General features: G+C 40.2%; 1 protein-coding gene across 1 annotated transcript in view; it reads right to left on the reverse strand.

The window, feature by feature from the left end:
• The window catches only part of LOC143975743 (coagulation factor XI-like), a 65,403-nt gene extending 54,557 nt beyond the window's left edge, over positions 1-10,846 (reverse strand). The window contains exon 1 of the mRNA XM_077478245.1: positions 10,695-10,846. The gene's annotated coding sequence lies outside the window, so the exon portion shown is untranslated. The remainder of the gene's footprint in view (positions 1-10,694) is intronic.
• Between the last annotated feature and the right edge of the window lie 577 nt (positions 10,847-11,423).

Here is an 11,423-nt window from a genome sequence, read left to right on the forward strand (position 1 = left end):
AGAACCCTAAACCTAATATCAGATCCATATAGAACCCTACACCTAATATAAGATACCTATAGAACCCTACACCTAATATCAGATCCATATAGAACTCTACACTTAATATCAGATACCTACAGAACTCTACACCTAATATATGATACCTATAGAACTCTACACCTAATATCAGATCCCTATAGAACTCCACACCTAATATCAGATCCCTATAGAACTCCACACCTAATATCAGATCCCTATAGAACTCTACACCTAATATATGATACCTATAGAACCCTACACCTAATATCAGATACCTACAGAACTCTACACCTAATATCCGATCCATATAGAACTCTACACCTGATATCAGATCCGTATAGAACTCTACACCTAATATCAGATACCTATAGAACTCTACACCTAATATCAGATGCATATAGAACCCCACACCTAATATCAGATCCCTATAGAACTCTACACCTAATATCAGATCCATATAGAACTCTACACCTAATATCAGATACCTATAGAACTCTACACCTAATATCAGATCCATATAGAACTCTACACCTAATTTTAGATCCCTATAGAACTCTACACCTAATATCAGATCCATATAGAACTCTACACCTAATATCAGATCCATATAGAACTCTACACCTACTATCAGATCCCTATAGAACTCTACACCTAATATCAGATCCATATAGAACTCTACACCTAATATCAGATCCCTATAGAACTCTACACCTAATATCAGATCCATATAGAACTCTACACCTAATATCAGATCCCTATAGAACTCTACACCTAATATCAGATCCCTATAGAACTCTACACCTAATATCAGATCCATATAGAACTCTACACCTAATATCAGATCCATATAGAACTCTATACCTAATATCAGATCCATATAGAACCCTACACCTAATATCAGATCCATATAGAACTCTATACCTAATATCAGATCCCTATAGAACTCTACACCTAATATCAGATCCATATAGAACTCTACACCTAATATCAGATCCATATAGAACTCTACACCTAATATCAGATCTCTATAGAACTCTACACCTAATATCAGATCCCTATAGAACTCTACACCTAATATCAGATCCATATAGAACTCTACACCTAATATCAGATCCATATAGAACTCTATACCTAATATCAGATCCATATAGAACCCTACACCTAATATCAGATCCATATAGAACTCTATACCTAATATCAGATACCTATAGAACTCTACACCTAATATCAGATCAGTATAGAACTCTACACCTAATATCAGATCCATATAGAACTGTACACCTAATATCAGATCCCTATAGAACTCTACACCTAATATCAGATACCTACAGAACCCTAAACCTAATATCAGATCCATATAGAACCCTACACCTAATATCAGATACCTATAGAACCCTACACCTAATATCAGATCCATATAGAACTCTACACCTAATATCAGATCCATATAGAACTCTACACTTAATATCAGATACCTACAGAACGCTACACCTAATATATGATACCTATAGAACTCTACACCTAATATCAGATACCTATAGAACCCTACACCTAATATCAGATCCATATAGAACTCTACACCTAATATCAGATCCGTATAGAACTCTACACCTAATATCAGATCCATATAGAACTCTACACCTAATATCAGATCCATATAGAACTCTACACCTGATTTCAGATCCGTATAGAACTCTACACCTAATATCAGATACCTATAGAACTCTACACCTAATATCAGATGCATATAGAACCCTACACCTAATATCAGATCCCTATAGAACTCTACACCTAATATTAGATCCATATAGAACTCTACACCTAATATCAGATCCCTATAGAACTCTACACCTAATATCAGATCCGTATAGAACTCTACACCTAATATCAGATCCGTATAGAACTCTACACCTAATATCAGATCCATATAGAACTCTACACCTAATATCAGATCCATATAGAACTCTACACCTAATATCAGATCCATATAGAACTCTACACCTAATATCAGATCCCTATAGAACTCTATACCTAATATCAGATACCTATAGAACTCTACACCTAATATCAGATCCATATAAAACTCTACACCTAATATCAGATCAGTATAAAACTCTACACCTAATATCAGATCCATATAGAACTCTACACCTAATATCAGATCCCTATAGAACTCTACACCTAATATATGATACCTATAGAACCCTACACCTAATATCAGATCCCTATAGAACTCTACACCTAATATCAGATACCTACAGAACCCTAAACCTAATATCAGATCCATATAGAACCCTGCACCTAATATCAGATACCTATAGAACCCTACACCTAATATCAGATCCATACAGAACTCTACACTTAATATCAGATACCTACAGAACTCTACACCTAATATATGATACCTAAAGAACTCTACACCTAATATCAGATACCTATAGAACCCTACACCTAATATCAGATCAATATAGAACTCTACACCTAATATCAGATACCTACAGAACTCTACACCTAATATATGATACCTATAGAACTCTACACCTAATATCAGATCCCTATAGAACTCTACACCTAATATCAGATCCCTATAGAACTCTACACCTAATATATGATACCTTTAGAACCCTACAGCTAATATCAGATACCTACAGAACTCTACACCTAATATCAGATCCATATAGAACTCTACACCTGATATCAGATCCGTATAGAACTCTACACCTAATATCAGATACATATAGAACTCTACACCTTATATCAGATGCATATAGAACCCTAAACCTAATATCAGATCCCTATAGAACTCTACACCTAATATCAGATCCATATAGAACTCTACACCTAATATCAGATCCCTATAGAACTCTACACCTAATATCAGATCCATATAGAACTCTACACCTAATATCAGATCCCTATAGAACTCTACACCTAATATCAGATCCATATAGAACTCTACACCTAATATCAGATCCGTATAGAACTCTACACCTAATATCAGATCCATATAGAACTCTACACCTAATATCAGATCCATATAGAACTCTACACCTAATATCAGATCCATATAGAACTCTACACCTAATATCAGATCCCTATAGAACTCTACACCTAATATTAGATCCATATAGAACTCTACACCTAATATCAGATCCCTATAGAACTCTACACCTAATATCAGATCCATATAGAACTCTACACCTAATATCAGATCCGTATAGATCTCTACACCTAATATCAGATCCATATAGAACTCTACACCTAATATCAGATCCCTATAGAACTCTACACCTAATATCAGATCCATATAGAACTCTACACCTAATATCAGATCCCTATAGAACTCTACACCTAATATCAGATCCATATAGAACTCTACACCTAATATCAGATCCCTATAGAACTCTACACCTAATATCAGATCCATATAGAACTCTACACCTAATATCAGATCCGTATAGAACTCTACACCTAATATCAGATCCATATAGAACTCTACACCTAATATCAGATCTGTATAGTTCTCTACACCTAATATCAGATCCATATAGAACTCTACACCTAATATCAGATCCATATAGGACTCTACACCTAATATCAGATCCATATAGAACTCTACACCTAATATCAGATCCATATAGAACTCTATACCTAATATTAGATCCATATAGAACTCTACACCTAATATCAGATCCCTATAGAACTCTACACCTAATATCAGATCCATATAGAACTCTACACCTAATATCAGATCCATATAGAACTCTACACCTAATATCAGATCCCTATAGAACTCTACACCTAATATCAGATCCATATAGAACTCTACACCTAATATCAGATCCCTATAGAACTCTACACCTAATATCAGATCCATATAGAACTCTACACCTAATATCAGATACCTATAGAACCCTACACCTAATATCAGATCAATATAGAACTCTACACCTAATATCAGATACCTACAGAACTCTACACCTAATATATGATACCTATAGAACTCTACACCTAATATCAGATCCCTATAGAACTCTACACCTAATATCAGATCCCTATAGAACTCTACACCTAATATATGATACCTTTAGAACCCTACACCTAATATCAGATACCTACAGAACTCTACACCTAATATCAGATCCATATAGAACTCTACACCTGATATCAGATCCGTATAGAACTCTACACCTAATATCAGATACCTATAGAACTCTACACCTTATATCAGATGCATATAGAACCCTAAACCTAATATCAGATCCCTATAGAACTCTACACCTAATATCAGATCCATATAGAACTCTACACCTAATATCAGATCCCTATAGAACTCTACACCTAATATCAGATCCATATAGAACTCTACACCTAATATCAGATCCCTATAGAACTCTACACCTAATATCAGATCCATATAGAACTCTACACCTAATATCAGATCCGTATAGAACTCTACACCTAATATCAGATCCATATAGAACTCTACACCTAATATCAGATCCATATAGAACTCTACACCTAATATCAGATCCATATAGAACTCTACACCTAATATCAGATCCCTATAGAACTCTACACCTAATATTAGATCCATATAGAACTCTACACCTAATATCAGATCCCTATAGAACTCTACACCTAATATCAGATCCATATAGAACTCTACACCTAATATCAGATCCGTATAGATCTCTACACCTAATATCAGATCCATATAGAACTCTACACCTAATATCAGATCCCTATAAAACTCTACACCTAATATCAGATCCCTATAGAACTCTACACCTAATATCAGATCCATATAGAACTCTACACCTAATATCAGATCCCTATAGAACTCTACACCTAATATCAGATCCATATAGAACTCTACACCTAATATCAGATCCGTATAGAACTCTACACCTAATATCAGATCCATATAGAACTCTACACCTAATATCAGATCCGTATAGATCTCTACACCTAATATCAGATCCATATAGAACTCTACACCTAATATCAGATCCATATAGGACTCTACACCTAATATCAGATCCATATAGAACTCTACACCTAATATCAGATCCATATAGAACTCTATACCTAATATTAGATCCATATAGAACTCTACACCTAATATCAGATCCCTATAGAACTCTACACCTAATATCAGATCCATATAGAACTCTACACCTAATATCAGATCCATATAGAACTCTACACCTAATATCAGATCCCTATAGAACTCTACACCTAATATCAGATCCATATAGAACTCTACACCTAATATCAGATCCCTATAGAACTCTACACCTAATATCAGATCCATATAGAACTCTACACCTAATATCAGATCCCTATAGAACTCTACACCTAATATCAGATCCATATAGAACTCTACACCTAATATCAGATCCGTATAGAACTCTACACCTAATATCAGATCCATATAGAACTCTGCACCTAATATCAGATCCGTATAGATCTCTACACCTAATATCAGATCCATATAGAACTCTACACCTAATATCAGATCCATATAGGACTCTACACCTAATATCAGATACATATAGAACTCTACACCTAATATCAGATCCATATAGAACTCTATACCTAATATTAGATCCATATAGAACTCTACACTTAATATCAGATCCCTATAGAACTCTACACCTAATATTAGATCCATATAGAACTCTACACCTAATATCAGATCCCTATAGAACTCTACACCTAATATCAGATCCATATAGAACTCTACACCTAATATCAGATCCCTATAGAACTCTACACCTAATATCAGATCCATATAGAACTCTACACCTAATATCAGATCCATATAGAACTCTACACCTAATATCAGATCCATATAGGACTCTACACCTAATATCAGATCCATATAGAACTCTACACCTAATATCAGATCCATATAGAACTCTACACCTAATATCAGATCCATATAGAACTCTATACCTAATATCAGATCCCTATAGAACTCTACACCTAATATTAGATCCATATAGAACTCTACACCTAATATCAGATCCCTATAGAACTCTACACCTAATATCAGATCCATATAGAACTCTACACCTAATATCAGATCCGTATAGATCTCTACACCTAATATCAGATCCATATAGAACTCTACACCTAATATCAGATCCGTATAGAACTCTACACCTAATATCAGATCCATATAGAACTCTACACCTAATATCAGATCTGTATAGTTCTCTACACCTAATATCAGATCCATATAGAACTCTACACCTAATATCAGATCCATATAGGACTCTACACCTAATATCAGATCCATATAGAACTCTACACCTAATATCAGATCCATATAGAACTCTATACCTAATATTAGATCCATATAGAACTCTACACTTAATATCAGATCCCTATAGAACTCTACACCTAATATTAGATCCATATAGAACTCTACACCTAATATCAGATCCCTATAGAACTCTACACCTAATATCAGATCCATATAGAACTCTACACCTAATATCAGATCCCTATAGAACTCTACACCTAATATCAGATCCATATAGAACTCTACACCTAATATCAGATCCATATAGAACTCTACACCTAATATCAGATCCATATAGGACTCTACACCTAATATCAGATCCATATAGAACTCTACACCTAATATCAGATCCATATAGAACTCTACACCTAATATCAGATCCATATAGAACTCTATACCTAATATCAGATCCCTATAGAACTCTACACCTAATATTAGATCCATATAGAACTCTACACCTAATATCAGATCCCTATAGAACTCTACACCTAATATCAGATCCATATAGAACTCTACACCTAATATCAGATCCGTATAGATCTCTACACCTAATATCAGATCCATATAGAACTCTACACCTAATATCAGATCCATATAGAACTCTACACCTAATATCAGATCCCTATAGAACTCTACACGTAATATCAGATCCGTATAGAACTCTACACCTAATATCAGATCCATATAGAACTCTACACCTAATATCAGATCCGTATAGATCTCTACACCTAATATCAGATCCATATAGAACTCTACACCTAATATCAGATCCATATAGAACTCTACACCTAATATCAGATCCCTATAGAACTCTACACCTAATATCAGATCCATATAGAACTCTACACCTAATATCAGATCCATATAGAACTCTACACCTAATATCAGATCCAACCTCAACCCCAACTCTAACCCTAACCCCAACCCTAATTCTAACCCCAACCCTAATTCTAACCCCAACCCTAATTCTAACCCCAACCCCAATTCTAAACCTAACCCCAACCCTACTTCTAACCCCAACTCTAACCCCAATTCTAACCCTAACTCTAACCCCAATTCTAACCCCAACTCTAATCCCAATTCTAACCCCAACCCTAATTCTAACCAGGACCCCAACCCTAATTCTAACCCCTACTCTAATTCTAACCCCAACCCCAATTCTAACCCCAACCCTAATTCTAACCCCAATTCTAAGCCTAACCCCAACCCTAATTCTAAGCCTAACCCCAATTCTAACCCCAACCCTAATTCTAACCCCAATTCTAACCCCAACCCTAATTCTAACCCCTACTCTAATTCTAACCCCAACCCCAATTCTAACCCCAACCCTAATTCTAACCCCAATTCTAAGCCTAACCCCAACCCTAATTCTAACCCCAATTCTAATGCCTAACCCCAACCCTAATTCTAAGCCTAACCCCAATTCTAACCCCAACCCTAATTCTAACCCCAATTCTAACCCCAATTCTAACCCCTACTCTAATTCTAACCCCAACCCCAATTCTAACCCCAACCCTAATTCTAACCCCAATTCTAAGCCTAACCCCAACCCTAATTCTAACCCCAATTCTAAGCCTAACCCCAACCCTAATTCTAAGCCTAACCCCAATTCTAACCCCAACCCTAATTCTAACCCCAAATTCTAACCCCAACCCTAATTCTAACCCCTACTCTAATTCTAACCCCAACCCCAATTCTAACCCCAACCCTAATTCTAACCCAATACTAAGCCTAACCCCAACCCTAATTCTAACCCCAATTCTAAGCCTAACCCCAACCCTAATTCTAAGCCTAACCCTAATTCTAACCCCTACCCTAATTCTAACCCCAATTCTAAGCCTAACCTCAACCCTAATTCTAACCCCAACCCCAACTCTAAGTCTCAAGGCTAAACAAAGCAAACCAAACTATGGAGGATCTTATCACGGCTTCAAGCCAAAAATAGCAATTCCATAAAACTTTGGCTTCCTCTCTCCCCGGTACAGACCACCCCCCCCCCCCAGTAAAGATCTCCCCCTCTTTACCACTACACCTCCCCCAGCCCAGATCACCTTCCCAATACAACTCCCCCAGTATAGATCTCACAACTACAGATCCCCCATCACAGACCATCCCCCCACCAATACAACTCCCCCAGTACAGATCTCCCCCTCACCACTACAGCTCTCCAAAGCACAGACCCCCCCCAACAAATACAGCTCCCCATCACAGACCATTCCCCCACCAATACAACTCCCCCAGTCCAGATCTCCCCCCTCACCACTACAGCTCCTCCAGCAAAACAACTACAGATGAGGTGAAGACATAGTTTAGAGGAGAGAGACATGAAGGTTGGAGATGAGTATACCAATTAGCTTGGAAGAATGAAGATATGAAGACTGGGACGGGGTGAGGAGGACAAATATGATGTTGATGAGGGTGAAGGTTGGAGGTATGGAGAAGGTCAGGTTTAGTAAGGTAAAGCAAGTTCTCCTGAATGGATGAGAGAAGAGACTGAGGACTGAAGAGAAGAAAGATGGAGGAAGGATGGAAGGGATGGAGGGATGGAAGGATGGAAGGATGGAAGGATGGAGGGATGGAAGGGATGGAAGGATGGAGGGATGGAAGGATGGACGGATGGAAGGATGGAAGGATGAAAGGATGGAAGGATGAGGATGGAAGGATGGAAGGATGGAAGGATGGAAGGAGGATGGAAGGATGAAAGGATGAAAGGATGGAGGGATGGAAGGATGGAAGGATGGAGGGATGGAAGGGATGGAAGGGATGGAAGGATGAAGGATGAGGGATGGAAGGGATGGAAGGATGGAAGGGATGGAAGGATGGAGGATGGAAGGGATGGAAGGATGGAGGGATGGAAGGATGGAGGGATGGAAGGATGGAAGGATGGAGGGATGGAAGGATGGAGGATGGAGGGATGGAAGGATGGACGGAGAAGGATGGAGGGATGGAAGAGGAGGGGATGGAAGGATGGGGATGGAGGGATGGAGGGATGGAAGGATGGAAGGATGGAGGGATGGAAGGATGGAGGATGGGAAGGGATGGAGGGAAAGGAGGGGGATGGAGGATGGAAGGATGGAGGGATGAAAGGATGGAGGATGAAGGATGGAGGGATGGAAGGATGGAGGATGGAGGGGGAGGGATGGGAAGATGGAGGATGGAAGGATGGAGGGATGGAAGGATGGACGGATGGAAGATGGAAGGATGGACGGATGGAAGGATGGAAGGATGGAGGGATGGAAGGATGGAGGATGGAGGGATGGAAGGGATGGAAGGATGGAAGGATGGAGGAGATGGAGGGATGGAAGGATGGAGGGATGGAAGGATGGACGGATGGAAGGATGGAAGGAGGGACGGATGGAAGGATGGAGGGGATGGAGGGATGGAAGGATGGAAGGGGAAGATGGGAGGGATGGAGGGATGGAAGGATGGAAGGGGAGGGATGGAAGGATGGAGGGATGGAAGGATGGAGGGATGGAGGGAAGGATTGGAGGATGGAAGGATGGAGGGATGGAGGGATGGAGGGATGGAGGGACGGGATGGAAGGATGGAAGGATGGAAGGATGGACGGATGGAAGGATGTGAAGGGATGGAAGGATGGACGGAATGGAAGGATGGAAGGATGGACGGATGGAAGGATGGAAGGATGGACGGGATGGAAGGATGGAAGGATGGAGGGATGGAAGGATGGAAGGATGGGGATGGAAGGATGGAAGGATGGAAGGGATGGAAGGGATGGAGGGATGGAAGGATGGAGGATGGAAGGATGGAAGGATGGAGGGATGGAAGGATGGACGGATGGAAGGGATGGAAGGATGGGAAGGATGGACGGATGGGGATGGAAGGATGGAGGGATGGAGGGATGGAGGGATGGAAGGATGGAGGGATGGAGGGATGGAAGGATGGAAGGATGGAGGGATGGAAGGATGGACGGATGAAGGAAGGATGGAAGGATGGAGGGATGGAAGGATGGGAAGGATGGAGGGATGGAAGGATGGAGGGATGGAAGGATGGAAGGATGGAAGGGATGGAAGGGATGGGAAGGATGGAAGGATGGGAGGATGGAGGATGGAGGATGGAAGGGATGGAGGATGGAGGGATGGAAGGATGGAGGGATGGAGGGATGGAAGGATGGAAGGGATGGAGGGATGGAAGGATGGAAGGATGGACGGATGGAAGGAAGGAAGGGATGGATGGAAGGATGGGAGGGATGGAAGGATGGAGGATGGAAGGGATGGAAGGATGGAAGGATGGAAGGATGGACAGATGGAAGGATGGAGGGATGGAAGCATGGGAGGGATGGATGGATGGGAGGGATGGAAGGATGGAAGGATGGAAGGAGGAGCTTCTCAGAAGAACTCACCAGAGCTCTTCATGGGAGGAAGAAGGTAAAGAACTGGCAAAGAGGATTCTGGGTACAGAGCTCCTGACATACAGTCACATCGAAGGCCCTGTCCTTTGCGATGATCGTCCCGGAGAAGAAGGTGTCGGGGAAAATCAGATCTGCACAACCATTCAAACCTGAAGACGGAAGATTCCAGAATTATTTCTACTCCATGGAGAAGAATTATTATACAGGAATGAAAATGTCAGTTTTATCAGAAGACCGGATTATACTTTCCAAGAGGTTTACCCGATCACATCCCCCATAATCACCAATCACATCCCCATAATCACCATCACATCCCCCATAACCACCAATCACATCCCCCATAATCACCAATCACACCCCCCATAATCACCAATCACATCCCCCATAATCACCAAATCACATCCCCCATAATCACCAATCACATCCCCATAATCACCATCACATCCCATAACCACCAATCACACCCCCCCATAATCACCAATCACATCCCCCATAATCACCAATCAAACCCCCATAACTACCAATCACACCCCCCATAATCACCAATCACACCCCCCATAATCACCAATCACACCCCCATAACTACCAATCACATCCCCATAAGTACCAATCACACCCCCCATAATCACCAATCACATCCCCCATAATCACCAATCACATCCCCCCCATAATCACCAATCCACATCCCCCATAAATCACCAATCCACGCATCCCCCATAA

Source organism: Lithobates pipiens, unplaced genomic scaffold, assembly GCF_037356315.1.
Source record: "Lithobates pipiens isolate NorthernLeopardFrog02 unplaced genomic scaffold, aLitPip1_a1.2 Scaffold_13, whole genome shotgun sequence".
NCBI lineage: Eukaryota > Metazoa > Chordata > Amphibia > Anura > Ranidae > Lithobates > Lithobates pipiens.